At 44.9% G+C, this 15,431-nt stretch overlaps 1 protein-coding gene across 4 annotated transcripts in view; it reads right to left on the bottom strand.

Annotated features, from left to right (window-relative positions):
* The window catches only part of LRFN2 (leucine rich repeat and fibronectin type III domain containing 2), a 243,087-nt gene extending 229,033 nt beyond the window's left edge, over positions 1 to 14,054 (bottom strand). Inside the window, exon 1 of one of the 4 annotated variants that reach the window (XM_028724414.2) lies at positions 13,452 to 14,054. The gene's annotated coding sequence lies outside the window, so the exon portion shown is untranslated. Of the gene's footprint in view, positions 1 to 12,665; positions 13,313 to 13,451 lie in introns of those variants that run through there. The other 3 variants (XM_028724417.2, XM_028724418.2, XM_028724415.2) reach the window with 3 other exon arrangements.
* Positions 14,055 to 15,431: the final 1,377 nt, after the last annotated feature.

Raw genomic sequence — 15,431 nt, 5'->3', positions numbered from 1 at the left:
TCCTGGAGTTCTCCTGGCTTTGGGAAGGTGGCTAGGGTGACCCCATCAGAGCATTACACCTCCTCTACCAATTCCAGGAAGTGCTTGCCCAGCTTAGAGAAGGAGACGTGAGCCCATGACACAGAAGAATGTTGCAGGGTACGACCCTGTAGTGAAAATAGGCATGCACTGTCAGGTGCTGAGAGTACAGAGAAAGGTACAGTGTTGCAGCAAGTTATTTAATTATCATGTAATAACTATATACCAAGATCTTAATGAAGTTCTAGTAAAACATGTAATTGTTTTTCCTGGCCCTGAGGAAATTTTACACCCAAGGGCAACTGCTCAGAGGACTGGCATCATTTTTTTTTCCTTCCTAGGAAACAAAGAACTGATACAAATATTTAAAAAAGCCCCATGCATTGTTCGCTTTCCTCAAAGGGGAATTGCCCCAGCTCCTCAATCATTTTTATTGCCTATTTCCACACCTCTTCCATTGGAAAAGTATCATTTTTCCAATGCAGAAATCAGAAATGTACACAGTATTCCAAGTGTGGCCACACTATAGATTTTGTGCAAAGCCATTGCAATGTTGGCAGTTTCACTTTCACTCCATTTCCTTATGATCCCATGAGGGCAGACATTCGGCTTAGTCCAGGTCACCATTTGAGCCTGACTGACAATATTATAGTGATTCTGACGATATTTCAGGCCGTGTCTTGTCCTATAAGTAGCATTCTCCTGGCTGCTGGAAAGCATGAAGGAAATCAGTTCCTTATTAACCTTATTTTGAGGGCTTTGGTTTTATTTCTGACGGTCAGTAGCGAACTGAGTGGTGGGGCTGAGGCATGTACCTGACCTGACAGATGAGTCACTGCTTCTTACTGGGAGGGGGGCAAGGTTGCTGGGGTGGTGGAAGAGGTGTGCCAGATTGGCTCTGCTGTCGGATTTCCACCATGCCAGCTTTGCCACTGCTTTCCCCTTTCCTCTCCTGCTAAGCAAGAGCATCTCACCTGCTGGGAGGTCAGAGCCTCCACCTCACCCCACCTTTTGCCATTGCTAAGGGTTGAAGACATTCAGTTGAAGGGGTTGGGGAAAACAAACTGCAGAGGGAAGCATGATATATAATATATAACCAGTGCTTTTTTCCTAGAAAAATAAGCACTGGTATTCACCATGGATGAGTGGCTGTGATCTAAACCACTGAGCCTCTTGGGCTTGCTAATCAGAAGGTTGGTGGTTTGAATCCCCATGACTGGGTGAGCTCCCATTGCTCTGTCCCAGCTCGTGCCAACCTAGCAGTTCGAAAGCATGACAGTGCATGTAGATAAATGGGTACCACTGCAGTGGGAAGGTAATGTTTCCGTGCACTCTGGTTTCCATCACAGTGTTCCATTGTGCCAGAAGTGGTTTAGTCATGCTGGCCACATGACCCAGAAAGCTGTCTGTGGACAAACAACAGCTCCCTCAGCCTGAAAATGAGATGAGCGCCGCAACCTCATAGTTGCCTTTGACGGGACTTAACCATCTAGGGGTCCTTTACCTTTTTTAAAACCTACTCACCATGTATGTGTCACACTTGTTAACCAAAAAGAAGAAAAGAAAAAAGAGGTGCCGGTACTGCAAACCCTAGAATAGCCCCTGAAAAAATCACTGGATATAACAATATCCCAATCTTTTGTGCTTGTGTGCATTGCCAATTTTGTTCAGTGTAATAAGGACATCTTATGGAGCTGTTTCAGTTAGCAAGCTGATTGAATATCTGTCACACCACAGAGAATGTGCAGCACACTCACACACTGCTGCTACCTGCTAAAGTTGTTTTTCAACATCACACGTACAGGGGAACAAAACACCAGAAGAACATCTTGTTGTTTTCAAGTGTTGTAGTGTATCCGTCTGGTGCAGGTGATGTGAGCAAGGTAACAGAGTAAAGCATCTTTATATGACTCAGATGAGAAAGCTGTGTCTCATCTGAGGGCAGAATTTAAACTTCAGAGGCCTGCAAGCCTACAAGAACTTCCCGCAAAACTTGGGATGGGGTGGTGTTTAACTTTGATTATAATCAACTCCAGAACCACTATTTGTGGCAGAAGTTGGACCGTTTCCAGAGCAGGCTTTCTTTAAAGGACAGGTAGATCATTATTTCCCCCCACATCCCATTTTATAGGTGGTATGTGGTGGGAGTGAGGGGTGCACACTTACGGCAACACCACAGTAATAGACTTAGCAGTGTGGTAATTTCTAAGCTGGCAGTATACAACCTGACAGTATAAATATGCACATGAATAACAGGAGGAAGGATAAAAGCATTGGCTGAAAAAATATATGAAGCTGATAGACTGGAGACTGGGGCTGAGCTGTCACCAGCATGCTGGTGACCCCCAGATCCATTTCCCCTTTTCATCCGAGAAGTGAAGCCAGTGCTTTTTCTAGGAAAAAAAGAGGTGCCAGAACTCACTGTGAATGCCTTCCTTGTTCTGTTATAATGGCAATGGTGCCCACCTAAGAAGTGCTGGAACTGAGTTCTGGTGAGTTCCAGCTGGGGGAAAAAACCCTGAGAGAAGCTATGGAAATGCTGAAATGGTGTCTGAAACTAGGGCTGGGTTGTGGAAGCTCATGGTTGATGAAACTGAAGCTCAATTATGACAAGATGGAGATGTGATGGTTCTTGGATCTAAGGATATGGTGCACAGCTGTATGTGTGAAGGCTCCATCACTGCAGTTGGTCACACTGTTTGCATGGAGGTTGGGGCCCCCACATCCACGCTGAGTAACACTAACACCTGAAGAGGGCTCTTCTAATAGATGTAAGCAGAAGACTCTATAGGTTATGCTTGTGCTGTGTTGATATGAACTATGTTGCACAGATATGCCTGATCAGGAAGTCAGAGATACAGCAGCAGAGATACACCTGCCTGATTCCATCTTGAGCTTTTCCTCCCAGTGGACTATTGGTACAAGCTGTGACAAGTGAAAAGCTAGATGTCCACCTGTATTTCTCCCATCTTCTTGATGGACTAGATGCAAAGTCAAGCTCCTTGTAAACCTCACTTTCGCAGAGAGAGTCCAGTGCTGATCTTTGTAGTCTCTATTGTAGCACATATAATTGCACCAGAATCTGAGGTTACAGTGAAGTTCCACAGCACCTCCAGCATCCTTATAATCTAGAATGTGTCATTTCCAGCCCTAAGAGAAATGTCATTTTCAACCCTGATAGAAATGTCTTTTCCTTCACTTACGTAACTAATGAGACCAGAGGAGGAACCTTAACCACTTTCAACATATGTTTTCTGTCTGTCTTTTGAAAGCAATATAAAGCCAAGTGAAAAAGAAAGGAACAACTTGCTATTCATTTACTCTTAGTTGACCTCCTCCTTAATCCACCTTGTTTTACTTCTGAGCACCAGAGGCTGACATGGACTGAGATGCACTAGTCCAGCCTCTTATCTTGCATCCAACCAGAATCTAAGCCCTGGGATTTGTTGGCTATTCCAGGACCTGTCTCCTTATCTTACCCAGTTTAACACAACCTTTCTGACATCACAACACCTGCCAGTAGGATTAGAGGCCAGCTCTTTGTAAAATACCTACCCCAGCTGGCCTTTCAACACCTTTATATTAATCCAAATCCTTCAATCTCTACCACTGCTAAATTCAGAATCACAGTTCCTATTTAACAGAGAGTTGCCACAGCAAACGAAGCAACGCTACAGAGATACATCACTATGTATCACTCAAGGAAGGGCCTTAGTTCAGTGGTAGGGAATCTGTTTTGCAGGCAAAAGCTCCCAAGTTTAACCTCCAGCATTTCCAGGTAAGGTAGGGAACGTCCCCAGTCAGGCAACGTGGAGAATCACTGCCAGTCTCTGTAGATAAAACAGAGCTGGATGGACCATTGAGATAGCTTTCCATGGGTATTCTGTGGAGGTGTAACATTCTAAGGTAGGTTCAGAGATGAGATGCACTGGAGTAAGAAACATCCCCTACCCCTACCCCCAAAAAAATCTAAAATGAAATGCATTTGGATACCTTCATCAGCCAGAAGGAAACAGGTAGAAGCCAGGAAACTTTTCAGGAAAACCTTCCAGGAGCCACATGCATTTAGAAGTTGTGGCATTTACAGCAGAGGTGGAGAACCTAAGACACAGGATGAATGTGGCCCTCATGGCTTCTCTCTCTGGTCCTCAGAACTCTCCTTGAGCCACAACACTCACTGGCTCTGCCAGGGTTGCTTTTTCCTGGCTGGACTGTGTCATTGTACTTTGGTAATGTCTCTGGCTTATCAGGATGGAGGATAGACAGTGTGTGTGTGTGTGTGTGTGTGTGTGTGTGTGTGTGTGTGTGTGTAAACAAGCCTCCTGTACAAAGGCAAAATTTACATTTGTTGCCAGCTCTCTTTGGCCTCTGGCTCTTCCCACCGCTGTCATGAAGCCCTCAAAAGATTGCTATGAATGGATTACGGCTCTCAGGCTGCCAAAGGTTCCTCACCCCTTATTTCCAGCATAGGAAGTGACCACTCTTTTGCACAGTCTACAGAGATGTCAAAGACTTCATTACACTGCAGCGAAGGAAATCAAACAAATGTAGGACAGGCAGATAAGGCCACAGAATTATTGTTATTAAAACTCCTCCCAAATCTCCTTCCGGAATAAAACTAACAAGAAAGTGGGGGGGGGGGAGAGTAGGTGGGGAGAAAACAAATCAAACAGAAATTTAGTAGCCTCATCTCTAAATGGCATGTTTTCAGTATCCCATACAGCATTTTTGTGGGCTGTTTAGTGACATGTTTACATCTGCTTCTGCCATGCAGGCCATTGGCAGCCTTCCAAGTTGAAGGTAATTCAGGTTATTATACTCTGAAGTAAAAAAAACAAACCAGTGACAACCCCCCTCCTTTCCAATCTGGAGATGGGGTGGGATCAAGAGCAACAGCTGGGACGATGGTAAGAGCTTTGTAGTACTATTGCAAATGGGATTACACACACACACACACACACACACACCCATTGCTACAACATGCCTTAAAGTGATTGTAACAAAATATTTTAGATGAAGATTATAAAAATCATAGAGCACCCACTTCATTTGTATCAGATCTCCCATTACAAAATTGTACAAAAAGAATCCAATGCCAGTACAAAGCTCTTCTTTCCAGATAGACCACCCGTAATTTAACACTTGGAGCCTAAATCCATCGATTTGGCTGGTTGCTCTGCATCAAGATGCAGTTCCTCGCCTCTGCAATTCATAGCTAGGGGTGGAAGGGAAATCCATTTTAAGTGGGCTATACATGGATTTGGGGTGGCTGGAGCCTGATCAAATTTTGCTGGATCAAAATGACCCTTGTGTCAAGTGTCCATTTGTGTTCACTCGAGCATTTTTTAAAAGCCCGGCTAAATATATGCAAAATGATACAGAATGAAATACATATCTTAGACACATAATATGTATGAAAGAGTCAAGCTGCATATGGGACTGCACTTCTGGCACAAAATTCCATATGTATATAAATATATGCATCTTTTTTTATATAGGTAAATGCATTGCGGTATCTGTTTATACGCTTGTATAAACTAGGAAACTAGGAGTGTAAATGCATATAATATTCTTACAATAATTCTTATAATAATACATGTAATAGTGCATGTAATGGGCAAGGATTGCTCATATTTTTAGCTGAATAGGGACACTGAGATTAAGGTGCGAGACTAGAATTAGGGGGAGGGACAAGTGTGAATGAGCTTGATATCAAGATTTTCAGAAAGTGTCATCCTTTTCCCAGCTAGGTGTACTTCTATTATTTACTACTTTCTGTCCTAGTTTCCCAGGCCTTTTCCCTTCTCTGCCCATCCCCTTTATGGTCTTCTCTCATTCTCTTCCTCTGGACCCCTTTCTCTTCCAATTCTCCTTCACCAACACCCTGTTATTACTATCCATTCTTACTTAGGCCTGAATATCCTCATATTATGAGCAGCTCACCCAATGGCAGCATGACATCCTTGAAGTCAGAACAGCTCATCCAACAGGGACCATTCTGCTGATCTTGCCTCTCTGTGACATCACAGCAGGTCATCCCAATGCTGCCACCAAGCATCATCATCAATACTATGAATTGCCTGGATTGCTTAATTGGTTGAAGCATGGTGCTGATAGCGCCAAGGTTGCAGGTTCAATCCTGGTAAGGGACAGCTGCATAATCCTGCATTGCAGGGAATTAGACTAGATGAGCCTCAGGTCCCTTCCAATTACACAATTCTCTGTGTATATAACAGTGCAGAGAATGGGGCAATTTAACCACTGCTAACATTCCCTGGAGGTTGTCACCAAATGCACAATACAGGACTTTGGGGGTTAAATCATCACAACTTTTATTTACCTGATCCATCAAGAATCTTCACTAAATGCAGCTATAAGCAGAGTATACAAATAGGACTAAACTCCTACGGTTTCCTCATACTGGGTCCAAGCTCAGCACCAGATGCTTGATGAAAGCTTTCATGGACAGCTCATCTTAAAGCTGAGCAGAGGGGCACCTGTTTACTTCATCCCACCTCTGCTGGTCAATGTTTCAAAAGATAAAACCTCCAATCAATTGCACCAATCAGTGCCCAGCAAGCCAGTCAACAAGTGGAGGTAGGTTGTCTAAGTAGCCTCCTCCCAAAAGCTGACTCCAGGTGTTCACCAGCCATCACTACCTGCCGTTTAGTTGTGGTGGTAAATTGTCAGAATAGCCGAATCAGAAAACGTTGCACCCACATTCTGAAGGAGAAGTGTGGAATAGGTGTGGGGAGGAGGGAATGTGTTCCAAAGTTCAATCATGGGGCATCCCCAAATATTTTACTCAGCCCATGAAAATGCCACTAGCTTCACCCCATGGGAGAGAGGAATGCCACACTGAAACCAGAGGTTGCTTGGAAAATGCCAGCAGTCTTTCAAGGGGGCCACCAAGGTTTACTCCAAATGACCACAGCTGGCCAGCATCCTCTCACTCCTGCCAGGGGAAGTCTCACAATGTTTTCTCTGGATATGGCATGTGGCAGATTTGTCCCTGTCTAATGGTTGTATCCAGGGCTCCTGAGGCACACCACACATTGGGGGGGGGGCCCTCACCAGGGAACAAGGGGTGAGTGGAGATTTACATCAGGAACAAGGGGGTGGGAATGGGAGCCTGTTCTTTTAAGAGATGGTGGGAAATCTGGAGAAAGCAAAACAGCAGGTGCCTCAAGGGATCACAGAGTCCAAGCCCAATCTTATGCATGTTTAGTCGGCAGTAAGTTTCACTGGGTTCAGTTCTGCTTGCATTCAAAGAAATAGCTTGAAGGATGGGAGTCATTCTTGGCTGCCCTTGGAGGCAGATGATTTGCACCTTTTTCAGCTGCAATGGTAAAGACCAACACCAAAATTTTGTTCAATGTTTGCCAGCAGCAGCTCAAGCCATTTTCCTGCTTGAGGCAAAGGACTGGAAGGTGCATTCCCCATTCTGTGCACCAAATCTGACTAGCCTGATAGTTAGATCCTATAAGTTGGAACAGTGTCTCCACCGCACTTGAGGGCAGCAAGCAAGCTTAGGGGCTGCAGGGCAGACCACACAGCACACATTTCTAGCCAATTTCTACGCCTCAGAATTTGCTGTCTGAGGCAGCTGCCTCATTCTGCCTCATAGAAGGGCCGGTCCTGATTGTGACAGCAACACTACCAATCAACATTTTGTAAATAAGGAACTTTTTCTCAGTCAGGTGATGATCAGTTTTGCTACCATGAATAAACTCAGTATTAGTTGTACATATTCACTGGAAGGCTTTTTATTCCCATACTACTAATAAAATTGTAACAGAATCAAAATAGCCTCAAATTAATTAAATTATCCTTAAGAGCTTTTTGCATCCTCTTCAACAACATTTATGAGCTATGCCATAGTTTTAGTGGCATGATATAATGAAGTGTGTGTGTAAGAGAGAGAGAGAGGGTGGAGGAGAGAGAGGGAAAGAGAGATTGGTACATGGTATTGGTATATTTTTATTTTTTGTTCTATAAGGAAAGGCTGGACATTCACTCTACAGGTGATTCCTTATATTGAAGTGGAGAATTACCAGCCTGCAGGCCAACCTTGGAAGATGCCAGCAGGCCAGGGGAATAGTTTGGCCCACAAGGGGATTTCCCCCAAACCATACCCACCCACGCAGCAGCTGACATCCCCAGTGATGTCAGCTGATGGGCAGGAGCACAAGGTTAAATCATGCATTGGCTGCATGCCCTGCTGCCAGCAGGGAACAGGATCGCACAGCCAAGGCAGTAGGATTTAATCTCCACTCATCAGCGGATGAGTAGGGATTAAAGTACTTCTCAAAAACGCTGTTTGAAGCAGATTGTGTGCTTCTTCTGCAGTCAGTCAGGTGGCAGTGGCAGGCTACTGATAGGAGCTGCTTCAAATAGCACTTTTGGGGAGTAATGTAAGGCAGCCCCCATTTCAGCTGAAATGGGAGTGCTGGGGGTTGCTTCAAAGCACTTCTCAAAAACTGTGCAGCTGATCCCACTCTTTTTCATTTAACAGATTGCAGAAGCCCTTAAAACAGCCCCATACTCATGTCTCAGGCTGATAATGGGATCATGAGGGCTGCTTTAAAGCCTTTGCAAGCCTCCCAACACTCCCATTTTAGAGCTCTGAGACCAGGACTTTCAAGTGGGGAGAGATCTGCAAAGCTCTGCATTTGACATGTGGGCAGCCAAACCCACCCATCAATCATGCGGTGTCATACTGATGTGATTGACAGGTAGGTGGCCCTGTCCACCTGCCAAGTTTGGCCCATGAGGCTGATCATGATAAGGATTGGGCCTTGGGTGCCAAAAAGTTCCCTCGCCCGGTGTATCTTCTTTAGATAGCCTCTCCAATCACATTTCTACTTATTAATGTTTGCCATGTTCCATTACTATCATCTAGAGACTTTAACAAATTGACATAGTTTTTAATAAGCCCTTAGAGTTTGATGATATAAACATGCTCTCATAATCTGAGTTCCCAGTAGTCTCTTAAGCACTAGGGGGGGGGGGGGAATGATCTAATTTGTAAGCGCAAGAAGAAAGCTACCCATTGTTTGCTTATATGGGTCATTCTGTAGTATCCCTGTTGCATTCAGAGGATGCCAATATAACACACTAGACACAGAAAAAAGATGCAATGAACTTCAATGAACAGGTTATCACTTTCCTCATCTGCCATGGCTTTCCCTACTTTCCACACTTTCATCTGTGTTTTACAGTAATCAACCACTAGCACAAGTAACTCCCATGTGAACATGTTCTAGATTGTGGGTGCCGAAAATCCAGATACTTCTTTAGATCTTTCAGTAACCATAGAACCAACCAGAGATCTCTGGCTCATGAAGGTATAGCTTTCAATCTGTCAGACACACACACATTCTAAATTGTTTGGTATAATCTATGCTAGTTGTATATGCTTTTTCGCTTACAATCACACTGCATCATGGTATTGTAGTCTTAAAGATGGGCACCAATTAATTAGAGGAAAAAGTTGTATTATAAGATTTATGGTGAAAGGACTGACATCTGGCAAATATACAAACATCATAAGGATATGAAATGATTATTGATGTAAATGCGAATACACAAGCACACTTCCTTCCTAAACCAGTGAATTTGTCTCAAGAACAGCTGATATTAGTATGGTTACTGCAATTGTACAAGCAGGTTATGAATATGGTAGTCCTGAAATATTCTCTCTCTCTTTTTGCTTTTTTGTGATTTATTGGCCACAAACCTAGTTTCACGGTTCTTTTAATACAAGACAAGTCTAGTTTCATGGCTCCTAGCTCAATTTTAATTGGTTCTATAATGATACAAAACTTTCCTGGTTGTAGTTAAAGCTGTACTTGACAACCTTTCAATTTGGCACCTGATAGATGATTTGATTGTTTATTTATATGCCTTTTCAAACTAGTGTATCTAAGGGGTGTAAAATACAAGTAAAATATACGGTAAGTTAGGTTGAACCACAGATCACAAATACCAGTTTAGGAAGAGGGGAAGCGTTAAGCTCAGAGCCCTATGAGTCTCCAACAAAGTGGTTCTGAGTTAGGAATCTTTACCCAGAAGTCTCTTGTTTATGACTGAATGAAGGGTAAGCAGAACTTGGTTTCTGTCTTTGCAAGTATTGCTGAGAGGTTTGGGGTACAGAGACGGGAGCATAGATGAGTCTCGCCTTTCTTTCCTCCAAAGTGTCCCCCTCTCTTCTGAAGAGGAAAAAGTGCTCAAAGGCATTATTTTTCACTCCAGTGTATTGGCTAGAAGCTCAGAGAGAAGAGAAAATGCCCACCTGCATCTAACAAAGCTTCGCCCCAGCCCATTTCCACACATGACAGTGCCCTGTGCCCAGGAAAATAGCAATATCCCTACTCCAGAACAAGCATCTCTATACATGCACGCCCGAAGCAGACATGACTGCCACATTTCAAACACCAGTCGATGGATTGAGGGCTATGGTGAAAGAGACAGAGTGAGATGACTTGCAAAGGACTGTCAGGGAGCTGTCAGCTCCTATCCCACCATGCAGAAAGGGACGCACAGAGGCTGCCATAGAAATGCTAAGTGGGCTGTTTACATTTTCCGAAGAGTAGGGGCAGGAGGAGGAGAGAAGGCAAAACTAAGTGATTATATTCCACATTTCAATATAAACAAGTGTTGTTAAATGGCAGCAGCAACAGTGGAGAGGAAGCAGGCAGGCTGAGAGGAAAAGGAGCAGAACCAGGGCTCACAGTGAACCGTGGTTTTATTACTGTCTGCAGAGATGAAACTGCCTAGGCGAGATCCTAGAAACAAGGCACTCCACCTACAATGTTAATCAGCCAGAAATAAGAGCTGGGTCCTGGATGTTATTTATTTCATCACAGTCACATTGCAGAGAAGACGGTCTCAAAATGCACACCATGCTGCAGAAGGTGCCAGTTCCCAAAGGTTATGAAGGTATATTTGGACAGAGTCCACCCCCCCAAAAAAAGCACAACCTCTTTTTCAGCAAATCATACATCCTAAAGGGGCTTTGCAGCCACCCTCACTCTGTTTTGACAAGAGGATGCAAACCACATAGATTGGGCATGTGCCAACTGCAAGCTAACTCTACTCAGGGTAAGAACCAAAGTGGGGCTAAATGGGAAGCATCGTAGGAAAAAGCAATGTCAACTACGCTGTGTTTCTTCGTTTTCTCAAACCAGTGATGGTTCCAGCACACACAACCATTTCCATAACAGGATCAACATTTGCTGCCCAGTGACATCTGAGGTGTCATAGCTTCTTCATATCCATGAAACCTGGAGGAACGAATTGGGGGCAGATCTTTGACTTCCTAGTGATTGGTACTGCGTATCTGAGAACATGCATGTTTACTCAGCAGTGCATATGCTTAGAAGCACATTAGGGAAAAGCTCCTCTTCCAATATTGTCCATCTTTCCTCCTGTCTCTGCATACAATGGTGGTGTTACTCGCAAAAGAGTATGGGAGGACCCCCCCCCCCACCTCTTTGATCGTCCCTTAGCATCTCCAGGAAATAGAAACAAATCACTAGGTGTGCCACACACAACATAGAGTCCTGCTACATGATCTCATTTCCTTTTTCTGTAGGTGTAAGTGCATATCAAATGTAGTGGCTGCCCATTTATCCATGGGCAAGGGGTTTAGAAAGTTCACAGTGGAGCCTCCCCAGCAATTTTCTGCTGGAGGATCTCTTGAATCTCCTTTCTTCTTAATCTTACTTTGGTTCTAGAACACCAATTTAATATATTTAGGGAATGTGAGTGTCAAAGAAAGTGATCAAGAGAGACTGCCCACTTTGATCTGTCATACTACATGCAAATGCCACCACTTTCATATCAACTGCCCAGCTCTTTCAGGGAACTGTAAACATCTGATGACGCTTGAGTGACATGATATGGCATAATCAAGGTGGGTCTCCATTCCTTATTTGCCCACCTTTCAATAGCTCTACTTGCTTAATCCCATTGGGACCTCTTTTCCTTACCTATTCCTTTACATTATTAGGAATCTCTGTAAGACAAAGTGGGATTTCACCTGATCTCAGGTGTTCCCTTCCAGTCCTACTGCCTCTCCTGGTCTCCTGCCACATATCTCCAGTTTCTATTCTTTCTATGACATCTCCGAAGATCCTCTGTCCTTGAACTGTATGCTTTCAGACAGAATGGAGTTTTATCTGCATAGCAAAGTTCTTCCTTAGCTTTACAGGGTTTTTATTTTATTTTTAAATCCCTAGATGGTTTCCACACATTTCTCCTTCCTTCTTTTCCCATAATGCTTGTTCTAATAGAATATTGTAATTTCTCCTGCTCCCCCTTTCCAAACCCTTTTTTTGATCTTTGATCTACTCCAGCATAAATTATTTTAGATTTCTAGCAGCAGTTTTTTTTCATCCAAGGGAGACACACACCATGCAATTCCTTTGAACTCCTTTTTCCCCCTTATTAAAAGCAAAGCAAAAACAAGACTCATTTCCCTCCGCAAGATCTCTGTTACCAAGGGTCTTAGAAACATACAAATAAAGTTATGCATTTCCCCACAAATGCCCTTCAAACCCATCTCAAATGCTCTCTAAGACATTAAAGAAAAGGTTATGTTATATATACAATGAGAGTTTGATAGGAAACACCCCGGGTCTTACCTTTGATGAATCACATTTATCCCTGGTTTGGAAATATAATCTCCGGAAGGTACTTAGTTCTTCTTTCTATGCCATGCATCCTTGCCCCCCCCCCCCTTATTCTTCAAATGAAAATATAATGATATTTTTAAAAATCCTCAGTCGATCACCAGTTATGCAAAATATATTTATAGAAAGAAACCTTGGCAGATGGACCCTGATTCAGCGAGGTCCAAATGACTGAATCCTTCAGACTTCTTAGTAATATCCACAGCACCCAAAAAAAAAACACCGAGAGAAAACAGCAGAAGACGTGTGTGTGTGTGTGTGTGTGTGTGTGTGTGTGTCAGACAGAGAAGGAATAAACTTGCTCTTCCCCCCCCTTTCTTTTCCCAAAGACAATTTTGAACGACTAAGCAACCCTGCAGGCATATGGCTCCAAACGCATCCCAGGGTACCACACGCATGTGAGCATTGCAAGTCTCCAAGTTCACCTTAGCAGAGCTTCTCTGTGTATATGTGTGTATGCATGTGAGAACAGAAAAGGAGGGGGAGATATCCACCCCTGTGCACACAAACACACAGAGAGACAGAGATGGATGGAGGGTGGGGGGAGAGAAGGGACGGGGGGAGAAAAACCCAGCAGACTCACTGGAGTGATCTCACGAAGTGCTCTAGATGGCAGAGCCGGCAAGGCTTGTAAGACAAGCGGTGCGGAAGAGGGAAGCGGGGGGGGGGGGGGGGGGACAGAGAGGAGAAGGGAAAAAAGGATCCACCCTCGCAAGCAGCTTGAGAAATTCTTCTTACCTCTCCCGATGCCGCGCCGTAAAGAAAGTAGGCTCTGCAGCAAATGCATCCATCTAGGCGCCCATCTCCAACAACAAACCTCGTTCAATACTTTCCAAAGAAAGGGGGGGGGGACCAGTCCCTTCCCCCAGGGGAAAAAAAAGCCGATTAAAAGCAAAAAAGTAGGCGGAGAGGCTTGCGAAGCGGCAGAGGCGGCGGGGTAAGGGTAAGACTTATGGGGACGAGGTACCCGAAACCAAATAGTCCCAAACTCTCCGGCAGGCTCGCTGGGCGACCGTGGCGCTGCGCCGCTTTGGATAAGCCATTGCGTAACCAGGGACCCCTAAGCTGGAGAGACGCTGCCCTGCATGCTTAAATCCTCGGCAGCCTCGGTGAACATTTGTCAGCAGAAAGCATGTCAGGGCTCTGCGCGGAGAAGGAGGGAGGGGCGGGGAGGCGAGAGGAAAGCGCTGCCGCCTTTCGCTCGTGGGTGCTGAAAAGCATTGCTGCTGCTGCTGCTGCGAAGGCGTGTGGAAGCAACTGTTCAAGGCGCGCACACGCCCCCCCAAAAAACGCAAGGGGGAAGAGGGGTGAACTCTATCGGTAATACAGCTTCCCCTCCATTCACACTGCTCTAGTGCTAAAAAGATGTTCTTGCAGACTTGCTATTTTAGGAACTTCGCTGCCAGGAGATGGGGTGTGGGAGGAGGGTGGGCAGGGACACGATTTGGAGAGGAAGCTTGAGGGGGCTGGTTTCTGGCTCACTCCGTGGCTTAGGAAAGTCCGCAGTAAATAGCTAGAAGGTTGGGTTGACCAAGGAAGTCCCGCTCAGAGGAGACCTGCTGAAAGAAATGTATGGGACTAACTCAGGGTCAATTCAATCCGATGGCTCTGCTGACAGCACAACTGGCTTGCTTGTTTATTTATTGAATTTTCACCCCATCTTTTTATCCAAGGAGCTCAAAGTGGCTCTCCCCCTTCCTCATTCAATCCTAACAACATCCCTGTGAGGTAGGTTAGTCCGAGAGGCCGCAAATGGCAGTCAAGGTCATCCAGTGAGCTTTACGGCCAAGTGGAGAACTGAACTGTTGTATACCAAGTATGAGTGGTGTGAGATTCCAGGGGTTTAGACCCAGGGATCTTTCAAAATGATGCACAGTGGAGACTGCAGTGTCTTTATGATATATGGCTGATTTACACACACACACATACACACACTCACACACACACACACACACACACACACACACACAGACAACCAGAGCCTACAATGGAGGCATACACAGCATACACCCCAAGAGGGTCCCATATCTCCCATTGCTGCAGCCTCCAATTCAAAACAGGCAGCCCACATTGTGTTCTGCCCACTCCCACCCCTCAGGCTTGCTGTGTTTAACAGACAGACACCTGTTGATCACACCACAGCCAAATGAAATCCTAATTTTTCCTCCTAATACAATTGTTTTCTAACTAATGCACTCAGAGCTTCGGGGATGGGAGGGAGCTGGTTCCTTCCCATTTGCTGGCTGGCACAGAACCTTCACTAATAGCCCATCTTTCAGGTGATCTTTTGAACACAGGGAGCAGAGAGTCTGATTTCCAGTTTAACTCTCCAAGCATTGATTAAATTCTGACATTTACTAGAACCAATAATTATTGGTGTCTTGCACCCACAAACCCTGGCATAGGTGCCAACTCCCTGGGGCCCTGGGTGCCTGAGCACCCACAACATTCCCCATGAAGGGGCCAGGCACCCACAAATTTCAGTGCCAGGGCCATGCAAGCTGCATGGCACCCATGGCCCTGGGCACCAACAGTCACTGGGCCCAGCTGGCACTCCTGAACCCTGGCACCCAGAAACTCAAAACAGAACCATAGTACCCCAGGTCCTAGTCTGATGCTCTAACCACTACACCACGCTGGCTTTCACGCTGGCTTAATTTAGTATAACCTACCCGAAAACAGAATAAAGGTAAAGGGACCCCTGACCATTAGGTCCAG

The sequence above is a fragment of the Podarcis muralis genome, chromosome 3 (assembly GCF_964188315.1).
Source record: "Podarcis muralis chromosome 3, rPodMur119.hap1.1, whole genome shotgun sequence".
Lineage (NCBI taxonomy): Eukaryota > Metazoa > Chordata > Lepidosauria > Squamata > Lacertidae > Podarcis > Podarcis muralis.
Note: the sequence above shows the minus strand (reverse complement) of the source record. Positions and strands in the feature narration are given on the sequence as shown.